Source organism: Heteronotia binoei, chromosome 4 (assembly GCF_032191835.1).
Source record: "Heteronotia binoei isolate CCM8104 ecotype False Entrance Well chromosome 4, APGP_CSIRO_Hbin_v1, whole genome shotgun sequence".
NCBI lineage: Eukaryota > Metazoa > Chordata > Lepidosauria > Squamata > Gekkonidae > Heteronotia > Heteronotia binoei.
Genome location: NC_083226.1, coordinates 40,043,432 through 40,057,792, shown reverse-complemented (window position 1 = coordinate 40,057,792; position 14,361 = coordinate 40,043,432).

Sequence of the window (14,361 nt, the reverse complement as noted above, 5' to 3'; positions counted from 1 at the left end):
GCAATAGTTGAGGACGGACAAATGGAGGTTGAGTCAGGAGCACTCCCTCCCTCTACGTCAGCGCAAACAGCCGAACTATATGAACTAAAAAGAGCACTGGAGATAGGCGCCACTCATACAGTTAATATATTCACAGACTCCAAATATGCATGTTTTTGGAAAACTGGTGTGAGAGAGGTTTATTAACGTCTCAAGGAAAGAATCTCGCCCAGCATAATTTAGTGAAAGAAACCTTACAAGCTTTTGTGCTACCCGCCCAGGTCGCTGTCATACATGTCCTAGGACACAAAAAGGGAACATCCCCGGAGATACAGGGAAACAGAGCGGCAGACGAATTGGCAAAGAAAGCGGCCATGAGTTCAAATATAGTTCCCCCGCAGAGATTAGCTTCGTTGATTCCTATGGGAATTGAGCCGAAGCCTCCTTTTAAGTACCAGGACAAAGAAAAGGAGCTTGCTGAAAAGCAGGGGGCAAAATTAGAGGGAGGTGTTTATGTCCTACCAGATGGGCAACAGTGGTTACCCAAGGGTGTTGCTAGAGAGGTGCTCAAGGCTTTACATGAAGAGGGGCACTGGGGAACCCGAATTTTGGTCCACACCTTTTTGCAGGAATTTGTGGGGCGCCGGGTGTGGTCTTCTGCAAATTCTTTAGTAGCCCGATGCGTCCCCTGTCAGAGGGCAAATAAGAATAATCCCCGAAAAACTGAAATGGGTGGACGACCGTTAGTAGTTCATCCTTTCGAATGCCTCCAGTGTGATTTCATTGATCTCCCTAGGGTGGGAAGAATGAAACATTGTCTAGTTTTAACCGACCAACTGATGGGGTGGGTGGAGGCATTCCCCACAACCCGTGCAACTGCGGGGGTAGTAACAAAGTTATTGTTGGAACAGATAATTCCTCGGTTTGGTTTACCCCGAGCCTTAAATTCTGACCGGGGAAGTCACTTTACTCAAAAGGTTCTCCATCAAGTTATGGAAGCTTTAGGAGTTCGGTGGGAACTCCACACCCCGTGGCATCCTCAGAGTTCGGGAAAGACCGAACGCATGAACCAAAGTGTTAAAATGGGATTGCTGAAGCTCACTGCCCAGTCTCAGCTCGCTTGGACCAAGGTGCTTCCTTTGGTACTGTTTGGCATTCGAACAAGGCCGCTCCAATCCACCGGCCTCTCACCATTTGAGTGCTTGTATGGGATGGGAATTTGGGACATAGCCCCAGGCTCTGGAAATCCCGACTTGCACCTGCTTAAGGATGCCTATTTAAGAAAGTATTTGCTGGCACTGTTTTCTATTCTCTCTAAAAATAGGGTGGCTGGTGTGACGGTTCAAAGAGCCCCACTCGAGACACCAGTTCATTCATTCGCACCTGGACAGTGGGCATATATCAAGGCATGGAAGACCGAGTCGTTGACCCCGAAGTGGCTGGGCCCATACCAAGTTCTTCTAACTACGGAAACTGCAATCAGGACGAAAGAAGTAGGGTGGACCCATCACACGAGGGCTAAACACGCCGTGGATCCCGCAGAACAATGGGAGACCGTCTCTGATCCAGACAGTGAACTGAAGATCACCTTGTGAAAGCAACAGTCTAATAAATGAGAGGATGTTTGTATTTTTGTGGGGCCTGCTTGTAAGAATAATGATATAAAAATTCTTAAGTTTACAGGTAGAGGTACAAAGGGATATACGGAGTGGAATGTGCAGTTCCAGAGAAGATGCTTATTGGGGCCTTGGGGATAAAACACTTTCTGGAAAGTTGAGATTTTTTCAGGTTTGGGAAGGGGGCCAAGTCTTGAGAGGACAACAAGGAGTGGTTTATTGTACTTGGGCCCACAGAATAGGGTTTTGGCATTATTATTACTGTTCATACTGCCCTCCGGACCCAAATTCCATTTTCAGAATAAATCTGGGGAGCTGGTGTAGATGTGGGATTTGGGTCAACCCGATAACCCAGGATGGACCCCAAGACAACGATGGTCAGCAGTGGTTAGAGCCTGGCCAGATTATCTGATAACTAAAGAAATAATCTTGTGGAGAGGGAGGTGGTGTGGACATTTAGATTTCTTCCTTGTTGGACAAGCGTCTCCAGAACCCTTTGAACCAAATCTTGGAGATTTTATAACAGGAGGAGTGTGGGTAAGGAACCCGTGCACCCACAAATACCGGGAAACCATTAGGTTTGCCAAAAGAAAGTTGGCTATAGAATCCCAAAATTGGAGGGAGTGGGAAGCCTGTGAGTGGGATCCACTGGGTATAAGTTCGGAATTAGACCCTGAAGTGGAAACTACCTTGGGCTTAAAGGCACCCGTTAGGCGGGACTGGAATACCTGGAAGTATTTTGACGTTGCAGAGTGGGGGATTCGGCTGTGCAACATTTGTAAATCAGGTACTGGGTGGAGACAGGGAGGGGAACATCCAGGAAAATGTTGGGACCCCAATCATGAATTACCGCATATTCCTTGGTGGCACAATTATTGGGCATAGTCCTTGCCATTGCCACCCAGGAAAAAGAATGCCCCTGTCTGGTTAATACTAGGCAAGGACAACAAATTACCCAAACATTGGTTTATAAGACGGTATATTTTTGTAAAGGGATAAAAACTAATTGTAACTTTCAAGGTACCGAGTATTCAGTGTGTGTGTGACGGCACCATTTGTTATGACCCAAAAGAGAATCCTGAAAGAATTTGGGTCGAGGTCCATCCCTACTACTCACCCGGGACCCTGATTGCTAGGGGCCTTCAACGGAAAAACAATCCAATAAGTTTTATATTTGACGCCTGTACAGTAATAAATAAACATGGAGATGGATGTGGAGGCTTAAAATGGGAAAAAAACATATAGTAAAAGCAACAAATACATGGGATTTACCCCAGTGCCCGGATTCTTTAGCACTAATTATGTATATAATAGCTGGGGTAATGTAATATGGAACACCGGAAGCCCATGGAATAATAATTGGAAGGAATTGGGGTTCTCTGCAAAACTTCAGAATGGCCTTTTAGTGGGAAATTGTGATAAAATAAATACTTGTACCCCTATAAATTTTACCATTTTGCAACCAGAAATATGGACAAACAAGCAAAAGTGGGGAAAAATTGTAGCCGTATTTATTGAAAGCAGTGGTATCGACCCCAACGTACGGTTAACCTTTACTCAGAAAAAAGAGATGGTAATAGGTCCAGATTTGATTAGGTACCACACCTTTTGGAAAGAAATCAAAAGAGACCCATGGGAACAAACCTTAACTACGAAGACTAAGAACTTGTTTATAGAATTGGCGGGGAAAATCGCAAAAACCATGAATGTAAAGAATTGTTATATTTGTGGGGGAACCTTAAAAGGTGACCAGTGGCCATGGGAGGTTATAGAATGGGATTATACTTCTCCTTATAACTTGACGGCTTATCAGAAGCATCAGGTCCGGGTCCAGTGGGAAGTGAGTGACCGATTAATAGGGTAAATGTGTGTACAGCAAACTCCCAGAGATATACGAACCCTTTTGTTTGTAGGAGATGCCAATTGCCAAGGTGTTAGAATAATAAATGGAAGTTCGGGACGACATTTTTGGGGAAATATATCTTAACATACAACCCTGGGAGAACCTTACACAAATAGTTAGACAAGTATGGCAAAACGGAACAATAAGTAAAAATGGAGAGGCTCCCCCTGGGCTGTATTGGATCTGCGGATGGAGGGCTTATTCCCATTTGCCTCAGTATTGGACAGGTACATGCTTTTTAGGCCATTTAAAACCAGCATTTTTTATGATCCCCCTGGCCAAAGGGATATCATTGGGACAATCATATAATAATAAAAGAAAATGTGAGATTCAAATAGGTAATTGGGCTGATGACGAATGGCCACCTGAACGGATTGTCCAATACTATGACCCTGCCAGTTGGGCCCAGGATGAAACCTGGGGATATCGAACCCCAGTATATTTGTTAAATAGATTAATAAGATTGCAAGCAGTTGTAGAATTGCTTACAAGGGAAAATAGTTTAGCGCTAGAAGTGCTAGCAAAACAGGGAACAAAACTTAAAAATGCCATTTATCAGAATCGCTTGGCTTTGGATTATTTGCTTGCTAGTGAAGGAGGGGTATGTGGAAAATTTAATTTGACCAATTGTTGTTTAGAAATTGATGATACACAAGAAGTAATAGCAGAAATAACTGGAAGAATGAGAAATTTGGCCCATGTTCCCGTTCAGAAATGGACAGGGAAATTAGATTCAGAAGGGTGGTTAGGAGGTATATTTTCAAATTGGAAACAAGGTCTATTCTTTTTGGGAATTTTATTATTGGGATTAACAACACTCCCCTGCATTATTCCATTGATAAAAGGGATAGTAAATTCTGCAGTACAAGCTGCCCTCCCTCCCAGTAAAATGGCAGTAATGCAGGCAGATTATTATCCCAAATATGAAATAATACCGCCTCAGGAGACATATAGTGAATGAATCAAAATGGTATAAAAAAATAAAAGGGGGAAATTGTTGAAATAAAGTAGAAAATGTTGATTCATTCAGCACAAGGGTATAGGGTAGTGTGCATATTTTTTAGAACTGTGTGCAAAAGTTTAAGAGCCACGTGCATAACGTCTGTGTGAATAAAGGGAAGTGTTGCAACTTTTGGGCAAATAACCATATGTGGCCAAAGCTCTTGCCTAACGGTCGGATTGGTGTAGATTGTGAACCTTGCGCCAATGACAAATAGTCACAGGGCCAGATAGGGAGGGGCGTCAGGAGTTCCTTAAAAGGAAACAGCTTGGGCGGAAACGCTAGAGAGATGTCCTGTATTGCTTTGTCTCTCTCCGCTGTCTGCAGAAGCGAAAAATAAAACTTCTTTTCTCTGAACAATACGTCTCTGCCTGGTAAATTGTTGCTTGGACAGGAGCAAGGCCCCAAAACCGGTTAACAATGTCATTGATTACTGATGAACTGTTCAATTTGTAATATTTATTAAAATTATTGAATGGGGATATATTTATTAGTATTGTGTTTGTTTCATTAATGATCCATGGTTAGTTTTGTGCATTGGGAGCAGGTATGGTTTAAGAAAAACCATAAGTTACAGGACGATTGGGGAAGATGGGCAGGGGGCACTGAAGACTTGATAAGGGTGCTGCCTGCTGCACCCCCACCCCAGCTATGAGCCTGATTTTCTGGCTCCATTTCCCTTTTGGAAAGTTTCAGTTTTTCTTCCAGGATTAGACATTCCATACAGGAGAAAACCACAGCCATGTTCAGAGACTTGATTCTGAGCACACTTTCAGATCTCTTTCGAATGACCCGGACTTTTCCTTCAAGATTAGACATTCCATACAGGAGAAAAACCACAGCTGTATATTCAGACTTGATTCCGAAAATACTTTCAGATCTCCTTCCATAGACTTGGACTTTCCCTCCAAGATTAGATATTCCACCACAGCCAGCACATGGCCACAGGCAGCCAGGTCAGGTTCCTCACTGAGGGCAATGGCGAACACGGACTCCATTTCCTACTCCTTAAAGTCAATTTAAATTTAAGTCAATTTAAATTTAAGTCAATTTAAACCATTATTAAGATTAGATGATTGCTGGATACTCATGTCAAATCAATTTAAATCATTACTAAGATTAGATATAAACTATGTTTACATGTAAAGGCTCATTTTTGCTAGTATAATCCTAATATTAACAACCAGATGGTTTCATTTTTAAAATAAGAATTTTTCAGCTTAGTTTTACAGTTATATCAATTACTGATTCGGTCACAGTAATGTTAGAAACTCAGATAGATAATTATGAAATTATTCTGAGGTGAACTTTTTCCAGTTTAATAGGTTAATCATTCATATTTGAACAACTTTTCAGCTGTACTTTACTAAGGAGAAAGATAATTATTGCCAAATAATAATAAGTTTACGTCGTTATGTTTAAAACAATATTATAGTATATGCATTCTTGTATTTCCTTAACAATTCATGTTTGTTAACTGATGTCGCACTACAGGAGATTATGAAGGGCCTTCTACTGGCTGCCACCTCTCTGGTAAGGGTCTGTATGGGAGGACCAAGACCACCCACACAACCCCTGTGCCTTATCTATTAGAAAGTATGTTTTAACCATTACCAAAAAGATGTGAAGACCCAGGCAGTTTAACTATAACAACAGGTTTATTGTAAGTGCACAAAACAATAAGTGGATAACAAAACTTTGTGCAGCTTTGTGGTGAAGAATGGTAAGCTGCAGTACTGCAGTCCAAGCTCTGCTCATGTCCTCAGTTCGATTCCAGTGGAAGCTGGGTTCAGGTAGCTGGCTCAAGGCCCATCCTTCCAAGGTTGGTAAAATGAGTACCCAGCTTGCTGAGGGTAAAGTGCAGATGACTGGGGAAGGCAATGGCAAACCACCCCACGAACAGTCTGCCAAGAAAACATGATGTGGTGTCACCCCATGGGTCAGTAACGACTCGGTGTTTGCACAGAGAACTACCTTTACTTTTTATCTCTGAAACTTCTAATAGTGAATAAAGAAAAACAGTAAAGGCTGGCACAAAGAAATAAATAGCCCTGATGCAATTAACTGGTTGTTTCCTTTTTCTAACATCAAACCAACTCACTCTCCTTGGATGAGGGATTTCTCTCTGTCTGCAGCCTCTTCAGAGAGAACACACCCTGTCTGTAATTTGGCCTTTTTATGCTTTCATCCCAAGTTGCACCCCTTCTTAGCCAGTTTTCCCTCCAAAACTGCTTTCACTTAATCAGAGGGACAGAAAGAATTCTGGGAGATGTAGGCCCTGTAGCTACTCCTATTCAGGCTTCCCTGTAGCCCATAGGCCGCACTCGGCCTAGGATCATGACAGATGTGGTTATACAAAATATTTTTTCTACAAAACTTAAGACATCAGCAAACAACTTGCAAGCGTTCCTACTTTATTGGGTCCCAAACAATCTCTCAATTTAGAATGAATGAGTCCAAAGAAAAAAAATATTATTTCTTGGTCAGCAGAAGCTACTGCTCTTAAAAGTGAAATCATTACTTCAACAGTCTCTAAAATCCAATTGCTTAAATGACTTCCACCAGTTCACTGGTGTGACTTTCTTGAAAACATCTTTGCTCCCCCCCCACCCCAAGAACAACATTGACTAAACAGGAGGGAGTATTGAGAGATGAACAGGGATAAGTAGTGTCTGGTTTGTAGAAAGGGGTGGTGGTGGTGGACTTCTTGCACCTTTGCCTGTAATTTTCCAAGGGAAACTGAAAAAAATATCATGGTTTATATTTTTAATGGCTGAAATGGTCCCAGGTCCATCTGTTTCCAGCTGAGGAAACACCACTTCTGTCCCTACGGATCAGTGGGAAACTTCTCCTGAGGGAGCTTTTCTGCTTCCACTGCTCTGGCTCATCATGGTTCCATGAAGTGGGGGGAGGGGTTAGGGTTGCCACCTCTATTAGACACTTCCGGGATAGGCAACCACATGCCGGGGCCCTGGTACAGTGCAGAGGGAAGGAGTGTTGGTGAGGGAAGGGCCTCAAGCTATGGACTATATACTGCAGGTTACTGGAGCTTTTCATCGAAGTGTTTGAACTACTCCACAAAATAATTTTTGAGGGTCTAAAGTCTTGAGATGTCTGACATTTTTTCTGAATGCAAGGAATTGAAAATGCAGCCTATCAGGCAATAACTGCTTTAGAACTCAAACATATATTTCTTTATTGGTTTCCTTTTAGCTCTGCAGTTTATTATAATTGACATTATAGATGGATGATTGCTGGATACCCATACCATATTTCTTCTTTCTCTTTTTTTGTTTGAACAAAATTTTAAGAAGATCAAAGAGTAGCAATACACCCCCGTCACCAAAGTGGGGAAAATTCTTTTTGAGAAAAATGAAGTTTATATGAAGTGAGGTACCAGCAAGCCACCATTTTTAAAAGCTGATTACATATCTGTACATTTTTGCTTTTAAGGGTATAGGAATTCCAGACATTATGCCAATCTTGAGGAGAGAGTGGTTTGATGCAATTTGTTTGCTAGGCTAAGGTCTAGGAAGGTAGATGCTTGCCTTCAGGGGAAATTAGAGTTTTATATTATGAGAAAGATGTATTTCTTTATAAGTAGGATGTTCAATAAAGTGATGTAATTGTAAATATTGAAACCATAGAATCTTCCTATTGCTATGTGATTCTAGGACATTCTCAGGTAAAACTGAGCCACTAAAAATCACATTGATTAATCTGTGTAATTTCAGCTCTTTCCAGATTGAAAAAGAGTCATTAATTAAAGCAGGGGGCAAACCAGGTTTGATTAATAAAGTAGAAAGTAGAGAAGTAGAAGGAGCTAAAGACTTACGGTAACGGTCTCAAACTGTGATGGTGGTGCTTAGCAAAAAGCACCACAGAAGATCGTCTATCTGATTTTTGAATCCAAATAAGGTCTTGCAGAATTTTACAGCTCACAAAGGACTGTTCAATGTTAGTCCAGTCATGACTATTATCAGGATGTAACATTTTGGCTAAATTGGTGTGATGAGCTGCATCATAGTAGAGCAGCAGACTGGGAAAAGCTACGCCACCATCTGTGGTAGGCTTGTAAAGGGTATTGGAAACTTATTCTAGCTTTCTTCCCATTCCACAAAAAGTTAAGAGGAATACATTGCCACTATTAAAAAATGGAGATGGGAATTGTAATAAGTAGGGCTCTAGATAAGATGAACTTGGGTAAGAGGAACATTTTGATTTAAGTCAGTGTTTTGTCCATAAGAATGGAAGTTTTTTTTGCCATTTCTTCAGTTTCTCTTTGGATATCCTTAAGCAATAAACCAAAATTATGTTTTAAAAGATCATTAAGGTTCAGAGGAATATGAATCCCTAAATGACTTCAAGAGTGATGGATCCATTTAAAATTGTGAGAATGTTTGAGAAGTTCAATTTGGTCAGAGCTAAACAGGCCTGGAAAAATTTCCATTTTGGAAAGATTAGCTTGTAGCCCTGATAGTTGACCAGAGCTTGAGTTCTTAAACATGAATCAAGGATGACATAGGGTCTGACAATTATAGGACAACTTCATCCACAGAAAGACTAATTTTAAGTTTGGTGCCTCAAATGGAATTCCCCTTATGGGTTCAATTGCCATAGCAAAGAGAAAGGGCGAGAGAGAGCCTTGGCATGTCCCACAGGTAGGATGGGAAGGTATCAGAGGTGATGTTATTAATCCTTAGTCTAGTATTTGGGTTGCTATAGACTGCATTGATGGCCCTTAAGAAATTCTCTCCAAATCCTATTGACACTAATACTTGGTGTAGGAAAGGTCTTTCAAGGGGATCAAACCTCATTGTCCAGTCAGTGATAATAAGAGTATACAGTAGTTATACAGTAGTTAATCAGATTTAGAGATGTATGGACAATGTCACTAGTATTGTGAGGAGGCGTGAATCCTGTTTGGTCTTTGTTTATGTAATCAGTAATAAACCACTTCAGTTGTTTTGTGCGCATGGCAGAGAAGATTTTTGCATCTTAGTTTGAGGGTGATTGAATGGTAGGATTTCGCATCAGTAGTGTCCCTATCTGGTTTGGGAATAACAATGATTGTGGAGTCTGACCAAGATGTTGGCAGGGTTCTTCCTTTGTTCATTGTATCAATACACGCATTGGTGAGATGTTCAACTAGGATGGAGTAAAGGATTTGTAGACTTCAGTTGGGAAACTATCATTCTCAGGGTTAGTTCTTGAAAGATTTAATGGTGTCAGTAATCTTGTTCTGTCTTGAGGATCTGGATCTGTAGAACTATAAAAAGAGCAACAGAATTGCAAAAATGAATCTGTGATTTGAGATGTTTTGGAGCAGAGAGTGGCTTTGGCCATTACAAATTAAATCAAGTTTTTGTAAATAGATTTACATTTTATTCTCCATGCCAAAATTCTCAAATTTTTGGGAAATTTAAACCATAGTTTTTGCTTCAGTTAGAATGTTATGTTTGATTTGTGAAACTTCAAGGACTTCTAGGGCTTTCTACTCATTTACTAATTGCTGGTAGACCTTTTTGCTGTTATTTTTCTTGTGAGTTTGTTCCAATTGTTCAATTTGAAAAATGAGGTTCAGCTGCAATAATTTTTGTTTCTTGTAGAAGGCCCTTACTGAGATGGTATGACCTCACAACATTACTTTCATCACATCCCACAAAGTTGTGTTGGGCACATTACAATCTGCATTATCTTCAAAACAGTGATGTGTTTTGTCTTCTACACTCAACCTGATGTTATCATTCAATAAAATTGCTGAGTTAAATTTCAGTGTCTCTCTGTGTGTTCATCCCCCCCCCCCCCCGTGAAAAGTTCCCAAGACCCAAGCATGGTCTGAGTAAATCTTAGGGCCAATCAGAGATTCCACAATGTTGGTGAGAGAAAATGAAACTCCAGCTGGTGCAGAATGCTGCTGCACGGATTTTGACATCGTCGTCTGTATGGGCATGGATCCATCCTGTGCTGCGTGAACTGCACTGGCTACCTATAGAATACCAGATTCAGTTCAAGGTATTGGTACTTACCTTTAAAGCCCTATATGGCCAGGGGCCAGCATACCTTCGGGACCACCTCTCCCTGTATGAGCCCCATAGGTCTTTCGATCAGCGACCCAACAACTTTCGGTAATACCCAGCCCCAGAGACGTCCATCTGGCCTCAATGAGGGCCAGGTCCTTTTCAGCCCTGGCCCCTGCCTGGTGGAATGAGCTCCCCCTGTAGATCCAGGCCCTGTGCGATCTGCTCCAATTCCACAGGGCCTGTAAAACAGAGCTCTTTCACCAGGCTTTCAGCTGAGGCAGTGGACGTCACTTGTTACCGGCCACCCCCCTTCATTCCATCCCAGTGCTATAAGATATGCTGGACCTGGACAATAGGCTATGTCTGTGAGGCAGAACTGCCATTTCAGTCTCTAATGTCACTCTGTAGTTTGAGATTTTATATGTTTTAAATTGATCTTTTATTTTTTTCACTGTTGTTTTTATGATGTAACCCACCCTGAGCCTGTCCTATGGGAAAGGCGGGCTAAAAATCAAATAAATAAATGAAATCCATTCTAGTGTGTATCTGGAACCTAGACAAAAAAATAAGTATAATCCCTTTCTGTTGGATGACAATTTCGGCATACATCTTAGGGGTTAAATTTATCTAGCAAAGAACACAGGGTCAGTTTTTGTACTTACAATTAAGGTGTGTATATTTTCTGGATCTGTCCATTTGCATGTCTGCAATATAACTGAAGTCACCCCCTATGATAGTATCATAAGAGAGATAAGAGAACTGAGAACAGCTCTTGGTCAGGGCTCGTTCAATAATTTAATTTTAATGAATTTAATTAAAATAATTTAATTGGTGCTTTGGCACCCCCTCTCAAAAAAATCCCAGCTATGAAACTGTTACAGAGAGCTGTGAAAGTAAGTTTGGAATTAGGTCTCAACATTGCTGTGGTTTTCCTGTTGTATGGACTGCAGGGTTGGTGCTAGGTTTTTTGGTGCCCTAAGTGAGACTATGTACCGTATTTTTCGCTCCATAAGACGCACTTCCCCCCCCCCCGCCAAAAAAGTGGTAGGGAAAGTGTGTGCGTCTTATGGAGTGAATACTGCAAAAAAGAGTGCATGTTGGGGACCTTAATGATGCTGTGGGGAAGCCTGCAGCCAGATCAGAAAGCAAGGACTACATGGAAGGAGAGCGGGTCCAGGCAGGAAACTTACAATTCCATGGTGGCAGCGTGGAGAAGCGGGTCCTGGCCAAGAAGGAGGAGATTGTACAGAAGAGGAGGGAAGGCTGCAAGCGAGGAGTGAGTGCTGTTGCTGGCTGTGTTATTGCCACACTGATTGGAGAAGAGTTTGTAGTAGGCAGCGTTTCCTAATCGACAGCGGGGACAGCAGTGCACATGCGCATTACTCTCCATTCAACGGCTGGGCTTGTCTGTAGGCTTCCCAACCCCTCCCCCCGCCCTGGCGGGGGACTCCCGAATTTGCGACCTCTTCCCCCGCTCTCCAAAAATCCGGAAGCGGGGGGAGGGGGAGAACGGTGCTTCCCCCTCACAGCGCCCGGCCGCCGCCGCCACCACCACCGCTGGCCTGGGCACGGGCACAGGCAGCAGCCGCCGCCATCGCCACTTCTGCAGCCCGAGCTACGAGCTGCCTGAGGAGAGCAGCAGAGGAAGGAAGAGGCCGCCCGCCGCCGCTGCAGCCCGAGCTACGGGCTCCCTCAGGAGAGTGGCAGAGGAAGGAAGAGGCCGGCCATTGCCGGCCGAGCCCCACCAAGAAGGGAGTCCAGGACAGCCACTGACTGACCGTCGGGGTGCAGGTGCAGAGGTCCAGCCCACAGATTCCGGGCTCTATTGCACCTGTGGGAGGAGGAGGAGAGAGGAGGTTTTTCCCCTCGAGGAAGAGGTGGGGTTTGCTCACGGCAGCCGCCTCGTCGTCTCTGGAGCGTCTCAGGGGCCAGAGACAAAGAGCTCCTGCTTCGCCCTTGCAAGCAAGTGGAGAGGAAAAGGGGGGGGGAGGGCGAGGGTTGGATCCTGATAGGAAGAGGTGGGGGTGGGTGGGGACATTCTTCCCCTACAAGGCTCCTTTACTAGAGAGAGCCAGAAGGGGAGGAGTAGGAGAACGACGGAGGGGGATGTACAGGGCTTAAGTGAGCGTTCTCCTTTGGCAGTCTTTGCTTTCCTTGGCGAGAAGGAAGCTGCATTGTTCTGGTTGCAGCCTTTCCATTCGTCTGAGTTTGTGCGCTTGATAGCTTGGGCTATCTTGGTCAGGGCAACATAAATCCATTTCCACTCAGTAGTATGAGGTTTGTTCAAGTTGGTGGGGTATTTTACTTACTTGCATTTCTTGTGTCAGTAATACAAACACTCACGCTTATCTTGATTGTTAACTTCCCATTTTAAAAATAATTTCAATCATTCAGTGATTGTCTACAATTCATTAGCACAAGAGCAGTATCATCTACAAATAACTATCGATGAGAGGTTACTGATTACAGGATTAGCTTGAACTGGCCTTTTCAAGAATTCAGCAGAGATCGCAAATAAAAGTGTTGAGACAGAGCAAGCCTATTTAGTAACCTTGCTGATTGGTATAGGGAATCACAGGGATGTGTATTGATAGCAACTACACAGGATTCAAATAAACAATGAAAGATTCCATGCATAAAATGAACACCAGGGATCACAACCAGCAGTGCATCTTATAGAATTTAAAGCAGGGTGAGTGCTAATGTTTTAAGTTTCTTTTTTTTTTAAAAAATCTTTTTTGTTTAAACAATTTATTGGTAGCATATGGTTACAAAACTTAACTATTTCTTAATTTTTTTTTCAGCATTAACCCATATGACATTTCCATCCCCCCTCCCTCCAATGTTGACTTCCTCGAGGTTATAAATTCAAAATCAATACTAAAGGCACTTCTAACTGCTCAAAGTTCAATGTATATATTCTTACTACTAAAAAATTGTCCAATGTTTCTTTACTTTCCAAGTTTTCTCCATATATCCTTTAAATTTTCTCCACTCCCTTTTAAATATCTCTAAATCACTTCCGGTATGATGGCGGAGTGAAGCAGAGCTCTCTTTCCCGTGTCTCGGGAGAGAACTCCGTTTGAGGGGTATTTGAGGGGACTCCCGGCTGGGAAGTACCCCTTAAGGAGACGTCTGGGGACGCTCCGAAGCCTGGGGGGCTTTCTGGATGTGGGAGTGGAGCGGAGGCTCCACACCCAGTGCCAGTCTTCCTCCTGGCCGATACCCCTTTCAACACCTCGGTGCCAAACTGGGCCACCGGAGCAAGGGTTTGGAGGGGAAGCGCAACTCCTTAAAGAGATTCCCTAAAGCGAGCTTCTTAGAAGGGGACCTGGTACCTCATTAATCAGCCCCGTGGCCCCTTGAGCGAGATCGGAGACGTGGGGTAAGCGGAGGAGCGGCGGAGGAGCGGCGTGTGTGTGCTGACGAAGGACGGCGGCGGCTGACGTGGCATGGCGGCGGCTTGGTGAGTGATTAAGAGCGGAGGTCGAGACGGGGAAGTTGGAGGCTTGAGTCAGTAAACCAAGCCTTGGAAGGTGCGACTAAGGACGAAACTTGGCAGTTTGGGAAGCCAGTATTTAGTTGAGAGAAATGTGTGGACGTGAGGACGGAGTCGGACGGGCGACAGCGGGAGATAGGCGGTAATGGCGGTCGTGCTGGAGGAGTTCTTGCAGGAAGAAAAGCGGAGGAGGAGAGCCGTAGCAGTGTGCCTTTGAGATTTCAGCCTTGAGAAACCAACGCCCCCTCTTGCCTTAAGACTATTTTGACCCGTGTTTTCTTGTCATAATCTCTGAGTTTTTACCTTCTTTTTTGGATAAGGAATGGTCTTGTTTGTTTGGA